Here is a 7,508-nt window from a genome sequence, read left to right on the forward strand (position 1 = left end):
TCCTATTTTGGAACCAGTGTGTTGTTCCATGTCCAGTTCTAACTGTTGCTTCCTGACCTGCATACAGATTTCTCAAGAGGCAGGTTAGGTGGTCTGATTATTCCCATCTCTTTCAGAATTTTCCACAGTTTATTGTGATCCATACAGTCAAAGGCTCTGGCATAGTCAATAAAGCAGAAAATAGATGTTTTCCTGGAACTCTCTTGCTTTTTCCATGGTCCAGCGGATGTTGACAATTTGATCTCTGGTTCCTTACCCGTCTCCAAATCAGAAATATATGAAGAATAAAAGAAGAGTTCTCCTGCCTCCATTCCCACTCCACCACTGACAAACCTTATATGTTACAGGTAAGAGATGGTGGGCAGCTTAGGAGTGTGATGAGCGCTGTGAGAAAACTAAGGGACCCAGGAAACCCCGCCTCCCGCCCTGACAACCTGTCTGCCCCCTCTGGGCTATGGCAAAGGGTGAAGGCAAAGAAAAAGAAAATAACACTCTTATTTGCAGAAATTTTACCTCAGATGGGACACTCTGGTTTACCTAAATAGAATATGCGGTTGGTGATAGGGACCTAGGGGTCCTCCCTGGCACAAAACCCAAAGTGGATTTCACTTCATTTTCTGAGGTGAGAGTGAGCTGAGTCGATCAAAGGAGAGGAGCAGAGAGAAAGCGAGAGGGATGAGCACCCACAGGAGTCAACCATATTGGAGTCTCCTCAGGGCCTTAGAAGAACTATCCTGAGGTTATAGGTGGGACGTATGGAGGCTATTGTGTAGACTAAATGAGATAATCAAATAACACAGCTGGCACAGTAGGTGGCCAATATTAAGTATGTTCTAGGAGGAAACAATTAAAGATAAGCTGGCACTTCAGTCTTTTGTAACATTTGAATACATTTTTAAACATTTCAATAAATTTTGTCATGATGAATGTAACATCCATTCACAAAATAAATGTATATTAAAGAATAGTGAAGTGATAGTGAAGTTGCTTAGTCGTGTCCGACTCTTTGCGTCCCCATGGACCTTAGCCTACCTGGCTCCTCTGTCCATGGGATTTTCCAGGCAATAGTACTGGAGTAGATTGCCATTTTTCTTCTCCAGGGGATCTTCCCGACCAAGGGATTGAACCCAGGTCTCCCGAATTGTAGACAGACGCTTTACCATCTGAGCCACCAGGGAAGTCATATTAAAGAATAGAATAGAAAATTTAAAATGGAATTTATAAAAAGAATACGCCCACAAAAGGGACTTGCTTATAGTAGCTTTGTTCATAATAGTCCCCAAATTGAAAACCATTCAAATGTCTAGCACAAAGTGAATAGATATGATTGTGACATAGTCACTCCAAGAAACACTACTCTTCAATAAAATGAAACAAATTTCTGATACATGGCAACGATATGGATTAAAACTTCATTCACCCGAGTGATGAAAAAAGTACATACTCTGCGGGGCCACCTATGGGAATTACTCCACTACTACCCTACTCCTCTGTGTCTTTGTGTACACACACACACACACACACACAAGGACTTACGTCCAGGTAGTCTCTGATCCTCAGAGAGGATCTCTGGAGGAAAGCAGGTTGACTGGGAATCCTAGAATGCATGAAAAAGTAGGCTCATCGTCATCACCCTGTAAACGCCTTTTACCAAGGACATTTCCTCCATTGTTTGTAGCACTCTCTAGTTAACCTTTTCCGTATATTTCTCCAATTAATTTGGTTCTATCCATTTCCTCCTTTTTTCCCTGCATTTTTCCTCCATCGCATCATAGAAAAAGCAAGAGAATTCCAGAAAGACATCTATTTCTGCTTCATTGACTCCACTAAAGCCTTTGACTGTGTGGATCACAACAAAATATGGAAAATTCTTCAAGAGGTGGGAATAGCAGACCATCTTACCTGCCTCCAGAAAAACCTGTATGCAGGTCAAGGAGAGATGAAACCAGTCAGTCCTAAAGGAAATCAACCCTGAATATTCTTTGGGAGGACTGATGCTGAAGCTGAAGCTGCAAGCCTCATTCCACGAGGCAGACCTCTATTTTGTATTTAAAATGTGAATCTAAAACCTTGGAGGAAAGTGAAGTTGTTTCCGCCCGGTTTCGAACCGGGGACCTTTCGCGTGTTAGGCGAACGTGATAACCACTACACTACGGAAACCACACGACCACTTGTGTCTAGTGACATATTCAAGAACTGCATGTTTGAACACACCTGACCTTCAAATTTTCAAAGGAAGAGGACTCTGAAAACAATCCGTCAGGCAAGGATCTGCAGTTCCTGAAAGGGCCTGATTTAGGGTTCCTCGCCTCTCCCGGGGCGAGGTCCCTGTGTGCCAGCTTTGCGCCCAAGAGCAGAGGTCGCCTCCCCTGACTCCCCAGTTCTCAGAAGCCTCAGGAGCGGGGGGAGTAAGGTGCGTCTGAGCCCCAGGTGGCCCCACGTCCGTCAAGGTGGACACAGCCCTTCCAGAGGCAGATCCAGTGCCTTGGAGTCCCTTTCATGGCGCCAGGGGACCTGGCTCGATGCTTCCAATCCCACTCGGGAAACAGAGGACCCGCCCTCCCCTCTGCCCGCCTGACCCGTGCGCTCCTCTCTCGCAGGCCTTTCAGAGCAGCGCTTCTCCGGCGCCGCCTAGCACCGGGGTTCCTCAGATTCCTGCCTCTGTGGCTGATGCTAGTCCTCTAGTTTCAGTCCAGACTTGCATCACGCTTTCACGTTTAGCAGGAACCGCCGCAAAGACTGAGGCTCGGGTCATTTGTTGAATTCCTTTGCCTACCAGGCCCAGCGTAAAGCCGCAGAGGAGCCAGGCGCGGTCCACGCAGATCTAACCGTCTTCATTCCAAACTTGAGATTCTGCTTGAAGGACCGCTTAGTTTTACATTTTACAATGTCTGAAACGCCTCTTGTTTTCCTTTTATAATTTTGCTGTTCAACAGGTCGTGGAGCGCGAGTTTAAGAGAGGTAAAGGCGTTTTGTTTTGTTTTGTTTTGTTTTTCAGAAAGCCGGTGTCTTGAAGGGTCTTCGTATGTACCTCACAGCAGGCAGAGTTTCTTTTCGCTGAAAGGGTTTAATGCAAGGTTGTCTGTGTGTGTCTGTCTGTCTCTGGTTTCCTTTAGCAGTAGAGCTTCTCAATCTGGGGAATGCACGTGCCCTTTCCTCCAGCAGTGGCTTTCCTCCTTTTCTCAGTGCAGCGTTGCCTTCGCGTCTGAGGTTCACGGGCTCAGACCCGAGGCAGGCGCGGCCGCATGCGCACCGGCCCCCAGGCCGCAGGGCTCCTCCTGGTTCCGCGTGGACTCCGAGTGCGGTCGAGAGTGTGAGCGCGACAGCACCTCAAGCGCGCTAGAGGCCTGAGTTCCCAAAGAGGCAGACTTGAAAAGGGCTTTAGATCAGGGCGTTTCTCGAGATTTCGCCTTGCTTTCCTCCCCTGCAGGTCCTAGTTGTCACCTCCCACCTCCAGACAGAGGAGCGGATTCATCGTTTTCTGTCGCGTCCGGCATGCTGACGTCCCACGTGGACGGGACGAGGTGAGGTGGTCCTCTCCCCGTCAGGGTGGACGCACAGCGGACGCCCGAGGGACCACAGACACACGGCTCCCTGCAGCAGAAATGGTGGGCACAGGGCTTCGGGCCGGCGAGTGGAGCGCGCCGAGGGGACGGATCCATCCCCTGCCCCCGAAGGTGTGACAAAGCGCAACGACGCCCGCCCAACCCCTGGATCAGAGGTTCAGCCTCATCCAAGAACTGGACAAGGTAGGCTCCGCAGGTCGTGAGGGAAGACCTGGAATCCAGGTGTGGTGAGAGGTCAAGCTCTCTTTCTGAACCTAACTTGCGAAGCAGGGGCCACTTGGTTCTCAGCTGGTGAGGGGCGGGTCCATCTACTCCCTGATCTTGACCTGATTCGGGGCCTCCCCTGATAGCGGCTCGAGGACCGGCTGCTTTTCCTCCTGGATCAGCTCAATCCGCAGACCCCGACCCTCTTCATCCATTGTGTCTTTGGCTGGAAACCGCGGTATAGAGTTGAATTCGTTCCCTTTTGTTCTCTGACTCAAATCAGATTGTCCCGCGGGTGTGCTGGTGAGGGAAAGCGAAGTGTCTTCACAAGGGACGAACTTCTTGGTTTTCAGAGAATAATAGGTGTCACAGGTAGAGACGATGTAGGGCCCAGATGAAAAGGTGAGGGGATATCAGGCGGTCGGTCAAAGTATCCTGCAGTCAGCTTTGTCCTGTGCCCTCCTTGGATTCGCTGACTGTGGCTTGTTCTACAAGGTGACTCAGAGCAGAGAAAGATGGGCTGGTTGTAGGCCCTATGGAGCTTTCTGGTTGTAAGGAACTGTTCCCCAGTTTCTTCAGTTCAGTAGTGATCCAAGGACAGCAACACATCAGGCTTCCCTGTCTCTCACCAAACCCTGGAGTTGTTCAAATGCATGTGTATTGAGTCGGTGATGCCATCCAACCATCTCATCCTCAGCCACCCACTCCTCCTCTTGCCTTCAATCTTTCCCAGCATCAGAGACTTTTACACTGAGTCAGCTCTTCCCACCAGGTGGCCAAAATATTGGAGCTTCAACTTCAGCATTAGTCCTTCTGATGAGTATTCAGGACTGATTTCCTTTAGGATGGACTGGTTGGATCTCCTTGCAGTCCAAGGGGCTCTCAAGAGGCTTCTCCAACACCAGTTTAAACGCATCAATTCTTTGGTACTCAGTTTCCTTTATAGTCCAACTCTCACATCCATACACGACTACTGGAAGAACCATAGCTTTGATTAGACCGACCTGTGTTGGCAAAGGAATATCTCTGGCTTTTTAATATGCTGTCTAGGTTGGTCATAGCTTTTCTTCCAAGGAGCAAGCGTCTTTTAATTTCATGGCGGTGGTCCCCATGTACAGTGATTTTTGGAGCCCAAGAAAATAAAGTCTCTCACTGTTGTCCATTGTTTCCCCATCTATTTGCCATGAAGTGATGGATCGGATGCCATGATCTTACTTTTTTGGATGTTGAATATTAAGCCAGCTTTTTCACTCTCCTCTTTCACTTTCATCAAGAGGCTCTTTACTTCCTTTTCGCTTTCTGCCATAAACCTGGTGTCGTCTGCATATATAAGGGTATTGATATTTCTTGCAGAAATGTAGATTCCAGCTTGTGCTTCATCCAGGCAGGCATTTCACATGATGTACTTTGCATAGAAGTTAAATAAGCAGGGTGACAGCACACAGTCTTGACATACTCCTTTCAGTTTGGAACCAGTCCGTTCTTCATGTCTGATTCTAACTGTTGCTTCTTGACCTGCATACAGATTTCTCAGGAGGCAGGTAAGGTGGTCTGGTATTCCCATCTCTTGAAGAATTTTCCACAGTTTGTTGTGATCCACACAGTCAAAGTCTTTGGCGTACTCAAGAAAGCAGAAGTAGATATTTTTCTGGAACCCTCTTGCTTTTACTATGAATCAACGGATGTGGCAATTTGATCTCTGGTTCCTCTGCCTTTTCTGAATCCAGCTTGCACATATGGACATTCTCAGTTTACATACTGTGAAAGCCTCACAGTGAGAATTTTGACCATTACTTTGCAACATGTGAGATGAGCACAATTGTGTGGTAGTTGGAACATTCTTTGGCACTGCCTTTGTTTGGGAGTGGAATGAAAACCGACCTTTTCCAGTCCTGTGCCGCCCTGCTGAGTTTTCCAAATTTACGGGGATACTGAGTGCAGCATTTTAACAGCCAAGCCTCCCTGTCCATCACAAGAGTTTTTTGAATGTTCTTCCCAATGGCCCATGAGTTATAAGTAGTCCAGTCTGTGTGGGGAGATCACTTACATACGATTGCTTGTCCTGTGTGGTGAGCACCAGGCGTTGTTCCAGGATCCTTTAAAAATGTTCTTTCCTTGGCCTCAGGCACTTTCTTCATAAGGATACCCGGATCATTACTCTGCTGAATACTTGAGGGAGACCCTTTCATATCTCAGCATTCTCTGTCTCCCACTGTCTCATCACTGGACCTTTCTTCATGTTTCTTTTTTTATTATTAACTTTTATTTGAGTATAACTGCCTTACGATGTGTTAATTATGATGTTGTGTTAATAGCACAGTGAATCGGCTATACATATACATATATCCCCTCTTGTTTTAGGATTTCCTTCTCATTTAGGTAACCACAGAGCATCCAGTAATTCCCTATGCCATACACTCAGTTCAGTCGCTCAGTCATGTTTGACTCTTTGTGACCCCATGAACCGTAACACACCAGGCCTCCCTGTCCATCACCAACTCCCGGAGTCCACCCAAACCTATGTCCACTGAGTTGGTGATGCCATCCAACCATCTCATCCTCTGTCATCCCCTTCTTCTCCTGCCCTCAATCTTTCCCAGCATCAGGGTCTTTTCAAATGAGTCAGCTCTTCACATGAAGTGGCCAAATATTGGAGATTCAGTTTCAACATCAGTCCTTCCCATGAACACCCAGGACTGATCTCCTTTAGGATGGGCTGGTTGGATCTCCTTGCCGTCGAGGGGACTCTCAAGAGTCTTCTCTAACACCACAGTTCAAAAGCATCAATTCTTCTGTGCTCACTTTCTTTTTATATCCAACTCTCACATCCATACACAACCACTGGAAAACCATAGCCTTGACTAGACGGACCTTTGTTGGCAAAGTAATATCTCTGCTTTTTAATATGCTGTCTAGGTTGGTGATAACTTTCCTTCCAAGGAGTAAGCATCTTTTAATATCATGGCTGCAGTCACCATCTGCAGTGATTTTTGGAGCTCAGAAAAAGGAAGTCTGCCATGGTTTCTACTGTTTCCCCATCTATTGCCATGAAGTAATGGGGCTGGATGCCCTGATCTTAGATTTCTGATGTGAGCTTTTAAAACAACATTTTCACTCTCCTCTTTCACTTTCATCAAGAGGCTCTTTAATTCTTCCTCACTTTCTGCCATAAGGGTGCTGTCATACATAGCATCAATAGTGTATATAGGTAAATCCTAATTTCCCAATTCCCCGAACTCCCCTTTTCAGCTTTTGATCTATCCATACCTTTGCTCTTTACATCTACTTTGCAAATAAGAATCACTGGATTTTTGTCCTGTGAGCTCTAGCTGCCTTACTCTCCACCGATATTCAGCTTCATCTCCAGAGTCAAATGAAAAATTGACCTGAAATCCTCCTCTTGGTGCCCAGCTTGGGAACTCACTGAAAGCAGGAAGGTGGGCCCATGACAAGACTCATCTTGTTTGTTTGTCACCTCTCAAGGCTTGCTATCTTTGCTGCCTGATTCCAGTGTCTTAGAAATCAGATTTCACAGTGTCCTTATTTCACTTTGGGGAGCGGGACAAAGGTGGAGAGTGAGATTTGGAAGGAGGGTTAATCTGATTTTCTGTCACTGCACCTTGGCTAGAAAACTGAAGCATCTCTTTATGTCTTAGTTTTCCCTAAAAGATGTGCTAATTTATATTCCAATGTATTTTGCCGACTCAAGGAAAGAGTCTTTTTCTTCACGGTCTTGCC

The 7,508-nt window shown here is 46.8% G+C and overlaps 1 non-coding gene across 1 annotated transcript; it reads right to left on the reverse strand.

The window, feature by feature from the left end:
- Window positions 1-2,087: 2,087 nt before the first annotated feature.
- Window positions 2,088-2,160, reverse strand: TRNAV-AAC. Its single transcript has one exon. It is a non-coding gene; the product is annotated as a tRNA-Val (tRNA).
- Window positions 2,161-7,508: the final 5,348 nt, after the last annotated feature.

The sequence above is a fragment of the Capra hircus genome, unplaced genomic scaffold (assembly GCF_001704415.2).
Source record: "Capra hircus breed San Clemente unplaced genomic scaffold, ASM170441v1, whole genome shotgun sequence".
NCBI lineage: Eukaryota > Metazoa > Chordata > Mammalia > Artiodactyla > Bovidae > Capra > Capra hircus.